Below are 12,142 nucleotides of genomic sequence, written 5' to 3'. Positions count from 1 at the left end.
GGATCTCCGGATATTCACCCTTTTTGAGTGAAAAGGGGACCTCGGAGATCACCTTCTTCAAGGCCACAACTTCATAGAAGTGGTCTTGATGCACCCTTGAGAGGAATCTATCCATCTCCCATGACTCGGAGGTGGAAGCTTTGCCTTCCCTTTCCTCTTTTTAGAGGTTTCTCCGGCCTTGGATGCCATAAATGGTTATGGAAAAACAAAAGCAATGCTTTACCACACCAAACTTAAATGTTTGCTCGTCCTCGAGCAAAAGAAGAAAGAAAGAGTAGAAGAAGAAGAAATGAGGAAGAAGGAGATGGTAGTGTGTTCGGCCAAGAAGGGTAAGAAATGGGGTTTAGGTTGTGTGAAAATGAAGAGTTTGACGAAGGGTATTTATAGGAGAGAGGGGGGTAAAGGTTCGGCCATTATGGGTGGGTTTGGGAGGGAAAGTGGTTTGAATTTGAAGGGTGAGGTTGGTGGGTTTTATGAAGGATGGATGTGAGTGGTGAAGAGAAAGATGGGATTTGATAGGTGAGGGGTTTTTGGGGAAGAGGTGTTGAGGTGATTGGTGAATGGGGAAAGAAGAGAGAGTGATGGTAGGGTCCTGTGGGGTCCACAGATCCTGTAGTGTCAAGGAAAAGTCATCCCTGCACTAAATGTTGCTCAAAATCACGTTTTGAGCCATTTCTGGCGTTAAAACGCCGGCTGGTGCCCATTCCTGGCGTTTAACGCCAGGTTGTTGCCCTTTACTGGCGTTTAACGCCAGTCTGGTGCCCTTTCTGGCGTTAAACGCCCAGAATGGTGCCAGACTGGGCGTTAAACGCCCAACAGCTAGCATTACTGGCGTTTGAACGCCAGTTTCTTCTCATCCAGGGTGTGCTGTTTTTCTTCCTGTTTTTCATTCTGTTTTGCTTTTTTCATTGTTTTTGTGACTTCTTATGATCATCAACCTACAAAAAGATAAAATAACAAAAGAAAATAATTAATTATAAACATTGGGTTGCCTCCCAACAAGCGCTTCTTTAATGTCATTAGCTTGACAGAGGGCTCTCATGGAGCCTCAGAAATACTCAGAACCGTGTTGAAACCTCCCACCACCAAACTTAGAGTTTGAATGTGGGGTTTCAACACCAAACTTAGAGTTTGGTTGTAGCCTCCCAACACCAACTTAGAGTTTGACTGTGGGGGCTCTGTTTGGCTCTGTTTTGAGAGGAGCTCTTCATGCTTCCTCTCCATGATGACAGAGGGATATCCTTGGGCCTTAAACACCAAGGATTTTTTCATTCACTTGAATGATTAACTCTCCTCTGTCAACATCAATCACAGCCTTTGCTGTGGCTAGGAAGGGTCTGCCAAGGATGATGGATTCATCCATGCACTTCCCGTCTCTAGGACTATGAAATCAGTAGGAATGTACTGGTCTTCAACTTTAACCAGAACATCCTCTACAAGTCCACGGGCTTGTTTCTTGAGTTGTCTGCCATCTCTAATGAGATTCTTGCAGCTTGCACCTCTAAGATCCCTAATTTCTCCATTACAGAGAGGGCATGAGGTTCACACTTGACCCTAAGTCACACAAGGCCTTCTTGAAGGTCATGGTGCCTATGGTACAAGGTATAGAAAACTTCCCAGGATCCTGACTCTTTTGAGGCAGTTTCTGCCTAGACAAGTCATCCAGTTCTTTGGTGAGCAAGGGAGGTTCATCCTCCCAAGTCTCATTTCCAAATAACTTGTCATTTAGTTTCATGATTGCTCCAAGGTATTTAGCAACTTGCTCTTCAGTAACATACTCATCCTCTTCAGAGGAAGAATATCATCAGAGCTCATGAATGGCAGAAGTAAGTCCAATGGAATCTCTAGGGTCTCATTTTGAGCCTCAGATTCCCAAGGTTCCTCATTGAGGAACTCAGAGGAGAGTGGTGCACGCCCACTGGGGTCTTTCTCAGTGGCGTCTTCTTCCTCTCTTTCCTCTCCATATTCGGCCATGTTGATGGCCTTGCACTCCTTTGGATTTTCTTCTGTATTACTTGGGAGAGTACTAGGAGGGAGTTCAGTAACTTTCTTGCTCAGCTGACCCACTTGTCCTTCCAAATTTCTGATGGAGGACCTTGTTTCATTCATGAAACTTTGAGTGGTCTTTATTAGATCAGAGACCATTGTTGCTAAGTCAGAAGTATTCTGCTTAAAACTCTCTGTCTGTTGCTGAGAAGATGATGGAAAAGGCTTGCCATTGCTAAACCTGTTTCTTCCACCATTATTGTTATTGAAACCTTGTTGAGGTCTCTCTTGATTCTTCCATGAGAGATTTGGGTGATTTCTCCATGAAGAATTGTAGGTATTTCCATAGGGTTCTCCTAGGTAATTCACCTCTTCCATGGAAGGGTTCTCAGGATCATAAGCTTCTTCCTCAGATGAAGCATCCTTTGTACTGTTTGGTGCATTTGCATTCCAGACAGACTTTGAGAAATCAAATTGACTTGTTGAGTCAATATCTTGTTCTGAGCCAATATGGCATTCAGAGTGTCAATCTCAAGAACTCCTTTCTTCTGACTAGTCCCATTGTTCACAGGATTCCTTTCAGAAGTGTACATGAATTGGTTATTTGCAACCATTTCAATCAATTCTTGAGCTTCTGCAGGTGTCTTCTTCAGATGAAGAGATCCTCCAGCAGAGCTATCCAAGGACATCTTAGATAGTTCAGAGAGACCATCATAGAAAATACCTATGATGCTCCATTCAGAAAGCATGTCTGAAGGACATCTTCTGATTAATTGTTTGTATCTTTCCCAAGCTTCATAGAGGGATTCTCCATCCTTCTGTCTGAAGGTTTGGACTTCCACTCTAAGCTTACTCCATCTTTGTGGTGGAAAGAACTTTGCCAAGAAGGCATTGACTAGCTTTTCCCAAGAGTCCAGGCTTTCTTTAGGTTGAGAATCCAACCATATTCTAGCTCTGTCTCTTACAGCAAAAGGGAATAGCATCAGTCTATAGACTTTAGGGTCTACCCCATTAGTCTTGACTGTGTCACAGATTTGCAAGAATTCAGCTAAAAACTGATGAGGATCTTCCATTGGAAGTCCATGGAACTTGCAATTCTGTTGCATTAGAGAAACTAATTGAGGCTTAAGCTCAAAGTTGTTTGCTCCAATGGCAGGGATAGAGATGCTTCTCCCATAGAAGTCGGGAGTAGGTGCAGTAAAGTCACCCAGCACCTTCCTTGCATTGTTGGCATTGTTGTTGTTTTCGGCTGCCATGGGTTCTTCTTCTTTGAAGAATTCGGTCAGGTCCTCTAAAGAGAATTGTGCTTTGGCTTCTCTTAGCTTTCTCTTCAAGGTCCTTTCGGGTTCAGGATCAGCTTCAACAAGAATGTCTTTGTCTCTGCTCCTGCTCATATGAAAGAGAAGAGAAAAAGAAAATGTGGAATCCTCTATGTCACAGTATAGACATTCCTTGAAATGTCAGAGGAAAAGAGAAATGGAAAGAAGAAGGAGAAGAAGAATTCGAACTTTAATTAGATAAGGTTCGAATTGTGCATTTAGAAGGAGTGGTACTCCATAAATAGAAGGATGTGAGAAGGAGGAAGAGGATTTTCGAAAATTCAATTAAAAGATTTTGAAAACATTTTGAAAATTTGATTGATAATTTTCGAAAATTGAAAGTGGAAGAGAATCAAGTGATTTTTGAAAAAGATTTTGAAATTAGAAACTAAAAAGATTTGATTGAAAACTAATTTGAAAAAGATATGATAAAAAAATATGATTGAAAGGTTATTGTCTTAAAAAGATGTGATTGAGAAGATATGATTTGAAAACCATTTTAAAAGATATGTTTTGAAAATTATTTAAAAGATTTGATTTGGAAAATTAGTGACTTGCCTAACAAAAAGATATGATTCAAACATAAAACCTTCCTTAACAGAAAAGGCAAAAAATGTTCAATCAAATCATTAATTGTTAGTAAGTATCTTTGAAAGGAAAGAAATTAATTTTGAAAACATTTGAGTGAAAAGATTTGATTTGAAAAAGATTTGATTTGAAAAACTTGAAAAAAATTGATTTGAAAACAAAATCTTCCCCCTAGCACCATCCTGGCGTTAAACGCCCAAAATGCTACCTCTTTGGGCGTTAAACGCCCAACCAGGTGCCCTGGCTGGCGTTTAAACGCCAGTCTGCCTTCTTCACTGGGCATTTTTGAATGCTCAGCTTTTTCTGTATAATTCCTCTGCAGTGTGTTCTGAATCTTCAATCCCTTGTATCATTGACTTGAAAATACACAATTAAAAATATTTTTGGATTTTTAATAATTAAAATGCAACAAGAATCAAATAACAATGCATGCAAGACACCAAACTTAGCAGTTTGTATACTACTGACACTAATGAACTGAAAATGCATATGACACACAAAATACTCAAGTCAATAGAATTCAAAGATCAGAGCAAGTGAATCATCAAGAACATCTTGAAGATCACTAAGACATATGAATGCATGCAATTGACACCAATCTTAGGATGAGACACTAGACTCAAACAAGAAATATTTTTGAATTTTATGATTTTTTTAATTTTTTAATTTTTTTGTGTTTTTCGAAATTAAGTGGAAAAAGAAGGTATCAAAATTCTTAATGAGAATTCCAGGAATCAGTGCAATGCTAGTCTAAGACTCCGGTCCAGGAATTAGACATGGTTTCACAGCCAGCCAAGCTTCCAAAGAAAGCTTCGGTCCAAAACACTAGACATGACCAAAGGTCAGCCAAGCCTTAGCAAATCACTGCTCCAAAAGCAAGATTGATATGAAATCAACAAGCTCTTGTGGTGATAAGTTGAAACCTCGGTCCAATCAGATTAGACATGGCTTCTCAGCCAGCCAGATTTCAACAAATCATCATGAAACTCTAGAATTCATCTTCAAGAATTTCGAAAAAAAAGTACCTAATCTAAGCAACAAGATGAACCGTCAGTTGTCCAGCCTGAACAATCCCGGGCAATAACACCAAAAATTTGATGTTGTTGCCGGATCTTGGCACTGATGTTACCAAAGGCTTGCTCAAAACTAGAACAATCCCCGGCAACGGCGCCAAAAACTTGGTGCGCGAAATTGTGAACTATACTTTTTCACAACTCTCATAATCCCTGGTAATGGCTCCAAAAACGTGGTAGCCCAATACCATGGCATTACACAACTTCGCACAACTAACCAGCAAGTGCACTGGGTCGTCCAAGTAATAAACCTTACGTGAGTAAGGGTCGATCCCACGGAGATTGTTAGTATTGAAGCAAGCTATGGTCATCTTGTAAATCTTAGTCAGGCAAACTCAGATATATATGGTGATGAACGAAAATAACATAAAAGATAAAGATAGTGATACTTATGTAATCCATTGGTAGGAACTTCAGATAAGCGCATGAAGATGCCTTCCCTTCCGTCTCTCTGCTTTCCTACTGTCTTCATCCAACCCTTCTTACTCCTTTCCATGGCAAGCTCGTATAGGGTCTCACTGTTGTCAGCAGCTACCTCCCATCCTCGCAGTGAAAGCTAATGCACACACTCTGTCACAGTGCTGCCAATCACCGGTGTGGTTCCCTCCCCTACCGGAATAGAATAACTCTTTTGCGTCTGTCACTAACGCCCAGTAGGTTACAGGTTTGAAGCACGTCACAGTCATTCAATCATTGAATCCTACTCAGAATACCACAGACAAGGTTAGACCTTCCGGATTCTCTTGAATGCTGCCATCAGTTCTTGCCTATACCACGAAGACTCTGATCTCACGGAATGGTTGGCTCGTTTGTCAGGCGAGCACTCGTTGTCAGGCGATCAACCATGCATCGTGCAATCAGGAATCCAAGAGATATTCACCAAGCCTCAAATGCTTGTAGAACAAGAGTGGTTGTCAGTCACTTTGTTCATGAGTGAGAATGGTGATGGGCGTCAATCATCACCTTCATCATGTTGAAGAACAAGTGATATCTTGGATAAAGAACAAGCGGAATTTGAATGAAAGAACAATAGTAATTGCATTAATACTCGAGGTACAGCAGAGCTCCACACCTTAATCTATGGTGTGTAGAAACTCCACCGTTGAAAATACATAAGCATAAGGTCTAGGCATGGCCGAATGGCCAGCCTCCCAATGATCTAAGAACTAAAATGTCCAAAGATGATCTAGAGATCTAAAAGTGATCAAAAGATTTCTATACAATAGTAAAAGGTCCTACTTATAAGAAACTAGTAGCCTAGGGTGTACAGAAATGAGTAAATGACATAAAAATCCTCTTCCGGGCCCACTTGGTGTGTGCTTGGGCTGAGCAATGAAGCAATTTCGTGTAGAGACTCTTCTTGGAGTTAAACGCCAGCTTTGGTGCCAGTTTGGGCGTTTAACTCCCATTTGGGTGCCAGTTCCAGCGTTTAACGCTGGGATTCCTTGAGGTGACTTTGAACGCCGGTTTGGGCCATAAAATCTTGGGCAAAGTATGGACTATTATATATTGCTGGAAAGCCCAGGATGTCTACTTTCCAACGCCGTTGAGAGCGCGCCAATTGGGCTTCTGAAGCTCCAGAAAATCCGCTTCGAATGCAGGGAGGTCAGAATCCAACAGCATCTACAGTCCTTTTTGGTCTCAGAATCAGATTTTTGCTCAGGTCCCTCAATTTCAGCCAGAAAATACCTGAAATCACAGAAAAACACACAAACTCATAGTAAAGTCCAGAAAAGTGAATTTTAATTAAAAACTAATAAAAATATACTAAAAACTAACTATATCATATTAAAAACATACTAAAAACAATGCCAAAAAGTATACAAATTATCCGCTCATCACAAGTGTACTGGGTCCTCCAAGTAATACCTTACGTGAGTAAGGGTCGATCCCACAGAGATTGTTGGTATGAAGCAAGCTATGGTCACCTTGTAAATCTCAGTTAGGCAGATTAAATGGTTATGGGTTTCGAAACTTAATAATAAATAGAAAATAAAAAGGGATAGAAATACTTATGTATATCAATAGTGGGAATTTCAGATAGGCGTGTGGAGATGCTAGAATCCTTTCGAATCTCTACTTTCTTATTGCTTTCATCCAATCCTTCTTACTCCTTTCCATGGCAAGCTGTATGTAGGGCATCACCATCATCAATGGCTACTTTTAATACTCTCGGGAAAATGGTCCTATGCGCTGTCACTGCACGGCTAATCGTTTGGAGGCATCACCCTTCTTGATAGCTACATCCCATCCTCTCAGTGAAAATGGTCCAAATGCTCTGTCACAGCACGGCTAATCATCTGTCGGTTCTCAATCAGGTTGGAGTAGAATCCCTTGATTCTTTTGCGTTTGTCATCACGCCCAGCCTTCAGGAGTTTGAAGCTCGTCACAGTCATTCAATACCGGAATCCTACTCGGAATACCACAGACAAGGTTAGACCTTCCGGATTCCCGGGATCCTACTCGGAATACCACAGACAAGGTTAGACTTTCCCGATCTCCATGAATGCCGCCATCTATCTAGCTTATACCACGAAGATTCTGTTGGGGAATCTAAGAGATATGCGCCCGGCCTAAGGTAGAACGGAAGTGGTTGTCAGTCACGCGCGTTCATAGGTGAGAATGATGATGAGTGTCACGGATCATCACATTCATCAAAGTGTTGTGCAACATATATCTTGAAATAAGAATAAAAGAGAATTGAATAGAAAGTAATAGTAATTGTATTGAAACCTGAGGTACAGCAGAGCTCCACACCCTTAATCTATGGTGTGCAGAAACTCCACCGTTGAAAATACATAAGTGAAAGGTTCAGGCATGGCCGAATGGCCAGCCCCCTAAAACGTGCTCAATGGCCTCCTAAGATGAAGAATAAAACAAAACTGAGACCAAAGATGAAACGTGGTCAAAAGACGTCTAATACAATAGTTAAATGTCCTATATATACTAGACTAGCTACTAGGGTTTACATGAGTAAGTAATTGATGCATAAATCCACTTCCGGAGCCCACTTGGTGTATGCTTGGGCTGAGCTTGATCTATCCACGAGCTGAGGCTTCTCTTGGAGTTGAACTCCAAGTTATAACGTGTTTTGGGCGTTCAACTCCAGATCATGACGTGTTTCTGGCGTTTAACTCCAGACAGCAGCATGTACTTGGCGTTCAACGCCAATTTACGTCGTCAATTTCCGAATAAAGTATAGACTATTATATATTTCTGGAAAGCTCTGGATGTCTACTTTCCAACGCCGTTAAGAGCGCGCCATTTGGAGTTCTGTAGCTCCAGAAAATCTATTTCGAGTGCAGGGAGGTCAGATTCCAACAGCATCAGCAGTCCTTTTGTCAGCCTTTTTCAGAGTTTTGCTCAAGTCCCTCAATTTCAGCCAGAAATTACCTGAAATTACAGAAAAACACATAAACTCATAGTAAAGTCCAGAAATATGAATTTAACATAAAAACTAATGAAAACATCCCTAAAAGTAGCTTGAACTTACTAAAAACTACCTAAAAACAATGCCAAAAAGCGTATAAATTATCCGCTCATCAAGTCATATTTTAAGTTTGGTGTCAATTGCATGTTTTTATTTTTCTTGCAAAATTTTTGAAAACTCATGCATGGTGTTCTTCATGATCTTCAAGTTGTTCTTGGTAAGTCTTCTTGTTTGATCTTCATATTTTCTTGTTTTGTGTCTTTTCTTGTTTTTCATATGCATTTTTGCATTCATAGTGTCTAAGCATTAAAAATTCCTAAGTTTGGTGTCTTGCATGTTTTTCTTTTCTTGAAAATTTTTCAAAAATAAGTTCTTGATGTTCATCATGATCTTCAAAGTATTGTTGGTGTTCATCTTGACATTCAAAGTGTTCATGCATGCATCATTGGTTTTGATCCAAAATTTTCATGTTTTGAGTCATTTTGTGGTTTTTCTCTCTCCTCATTAAAAATTCAAAAATAAAAAAATATCTTTTCCTTATTTTACTCATAATTTTCGAAATCTTTGGGTTGTCTTAGTAAAAATTTTTTAAAATAAGTTGTTTCTTGTTAGTCAAGTCAAGATTTCAATTTTAAAAATCTTATCTTTTCAAATCTTTTTCAAAAATCAAATCTTTTCTTCAATTTTTTTTCTTAATATTTTCGAAAATTTTAGAAATTGATTTTCAAAAATCTTTTTCTTAATTTCATTTCAAAATTTTGAAAACTTTACTAACAACTAATGTGATTGATTCAAAAATTTGAAGTTTGTTACTTTCTTGTTAAGAAAGGTTCAATCTTTAAATTCTAGAATCATATCTTTTAGTTTCTTGTTAGTCAAATAATCAATTTTAATTTTAAAAATAAAATCTTTTTAATTCCCTTTTCAAATCTTTTTCAAAATAAATTTTAATCATATCTTTTTAATCATATCTTTTCAAACATATCTTTTTCAAATAATATCTTTTTCAAAATCAATTTCAAAATCTTTTATAACTTCTTATCTTTTTAAAATTGATTTTCAAATCTTTTTCAATTAACTACTTAACTTTTTGTTTGATTTTAAAATTCTTATCTTTTTCAAAATCTCCTAACTACTTTTCTCTCTCTAATTTTCAAAAATCACCTTCCTTTTTTTCAAAAATCTTTTTAATTAACTAATTATTTCAAATTTTAATTTTAATTTTATTCTTTTTCTTAATTTTTGAATACTAACTAATTTTTAAAACAAAAACAAAAAAAAATTTCTTCTCTTTTAGTTAATATTCAAATTCCCTCTCTCTCTTATCTCTTTCTATTTATTTATTCATTTACTAACACTTCTCTTCATCTTAAAATTCGAACCCTCTCTTCCTCTCTGTGTTCGAATTTTTCTCTTCTCCTTCTTCTATTCTTTTCTTCTTCTACTCACATAAAGGAATCTCTATACTGTGACATAGAGGATTCCTCTTCTTTTCTGTCCTCTTTTTTTCATATGAGCAGGAGCAAAGACAAGGACATTCTTGTTTAAGCAGATCCTGAACCTGAAAGGACTCTAAAGAAGAAGCTAAGAGAAGCTAAAGCACAACAATCCAGAAAAAACCTTACAGAGAATCTCAAAAAAGAAGTAGAGATGGCCGAACCCAATAACAATGGTGTAGGTGCAAGGAAGATGCTTTGTGACTTTACTGCACCAAATTCCAACTTCCATGGAAGAAGCATCTCAATCCTTGCCATTGGAGCAAACAATTTTGAGTTAAAGCCTCAATTAGTTTCTCTGATGCAACAGAATTGCAAGTTTCATGGACTTCTATCAGAAGATCCTTTTCAATTCTTAATCGAATTCTTGCAGATCTGTGATACTGTTAAGACCAATGGGGTTGATCCCGAGGTCTATAAGCTTATGCTTTTCCCTTTTGCTGTAAGAGATAGAGCTAGAATATGGTCAGACTCTCAACCTAAAGATAGCTTGAACTCTTAGGATAAGCTGGTCACGGCTTTCTTAGCCAAATTCTTTCCTCCTCAAAAGCTGAGCAAGCTTAGAGTGGATGTTCAAACATTCAGGCAAAAAAAAGGTGAATCCCTCTATGAAGCTTGGGAAAGATACAAGCAACTGACCAAAAAATGTCCTGTTGACATGCTCTCAGAATGGACCATCCTGGATATATTCTATGATGGTCTGTCTGAATTGTCTAAGATGTCATTGGACCATTCTACAGGTGGATCTATTCACCTGAAGAAAATACCTGCAGAAGCTCAGGAACTCATTGAAATGGTTGCAAATAACCAGTTCATGTACACTTCTGAAAGGAATCCTGTGAGTAATGGGATACCTCAGAGGAAGAGAGTTCTTGAAATTGATGCTCTGAATGCCATATTGGCTAATAACAAAATGTTGACTCAACAAGTCAATTTGATTTCTCAGAGTCTGAATGGATTGCAAAATGCATCCAATAGTACTAAAGAAGTATCTTATGAAGAAGAAGCTTATGATCCTGAGAACCCTGCAATGGCAGAGGTGAATTACATGAGTGAAGCCTATGGAAACACCTATAATCCCTCATGGAGAAATCATCCAAATTTCTCATGGAAGGATCAACAAAAGCCTCAACAAAGCTTTAATAATGGTGGAAGAAACATGTTTAGCAATAGCAAGCCTTTTCCATCATCCTCTCAGCAACAGACAGAGAATTCTGAGCATAGCCTCTATAGCTTAGCAAACATAGTCTCTGATCTATCTAAGGCCACTCTAAGTTTCATGAATGAAACAAGGTCCTCCATTAAAAATTTGGAGGCACAAGTAGGCCAGCTGAGTAAAAGAGTCACTAAAACTCCTCCTAGTACTCTCCCAAGCAATACAGAAAAGAATTCAAAAAGAGAGTGCAAGGCCATAACCTTACTAGGTGTGGACAAACCTAGAGAGGAAGAGGAGGACATGAATCCCAGTGAGGAAGACCTCATGGGACGTTCTCTGGACAAAAAAGAGTTCCCAATTGAGGAACCTAAAGAATCTGAGGCTCATCTAGAGACTATAGAGATTCTATTGAACCTACTTCTGCCATTCATGAGTTCTGATGACTATTCCTCCTCTGAAGAGGATAAAAATATTACTGAAGAGCAAGTTTCTAAGTACTTTAGAGCAATCATGAAGCTGAATGCCAAGTTATTTGGTAATGAGACTTGAGTGGATGAACCCCCCTTGTTCACTAATGAATTAAATGACTTGGTTAGGCAGACATTACCTCAAAAGAAATAGGATCCTGGTAAATTCCTAATTCCCTGTACCATAGGCACCATGACCTTTGAGAAGACTCTGTGTGACCTAGGGTCAGGCATAAACTAAATGCCACTCTTTGTAATGGAGAAACTGTGAATCTTTGAGGTACAGGCTGACAAATTCTCATTAGAGATGGCAGACAAATCCATAAAAAAGGCTTATGGACAGGTAGAGGACATGCTAGTAAAGGTCAAAGGCCTTTACATCCCTACTGATTTCATAATCCTAGACACTGGGAAGGATGAGGATGAATTCATCATCCTTGGCAGACCTTTCCTAGCCACAGCAAAAGCTGTGATTGATGTTGACAGAGGAGAGTTGGTCCTTTAATTGAATGGGGACTACCTTGTATTCAAGACTCAAGGTTCTCCTTCTGTACTCATGGAGAGGAAGCATGCAAAGCTTCTCTCAATGCAGAGTCAAACAAAGCCCTCACAGTCAAACTCTAAGTT

The 12,142-nt window shown here is 38.8% G+C and overlaps 1 non-coding gene across 1 annotated transcript; it reads left to right on the top strand.

Moving 5' to 3' along the window:
- The first annotated feature begins 2,729 nt into the window (after positions 1–2,729).
- Positions 2,730–2,837, top strand: LOC130984067 (small nucleolar RNA R71). Its single transcript, XR_009088025.1, has one exon. It is a non-coding gene; the product is annotated as a small nucleolar RNA R71 (small nucleolar RNA).
- Positions 2,838–12,142: the final 9,305 nt, after the last annotated feature.

The sequence above is a fragment of the Arachis stenosperma genome, chromosome 5, assembly GCF_014773155.1.
Source record: "Arachis stenosperma cultivar V10309 chromosome 5, arast.V10309.gnm1.PFL2, whole genome shotgun sequence".
Classification (NCBI taxonomy): domain Eukaryota; kingdom Viridiplantae; phylum Streptophyta; class Magnoliopsida; order Fabales; family Fabaceae; genus Arachis; species Arachis stenosperma.
The sequence above is the reverse complement of the archived record's forward strand: the minus strand, read 5'-3'. Positions and strand labels throughout refer to the sequence as shown.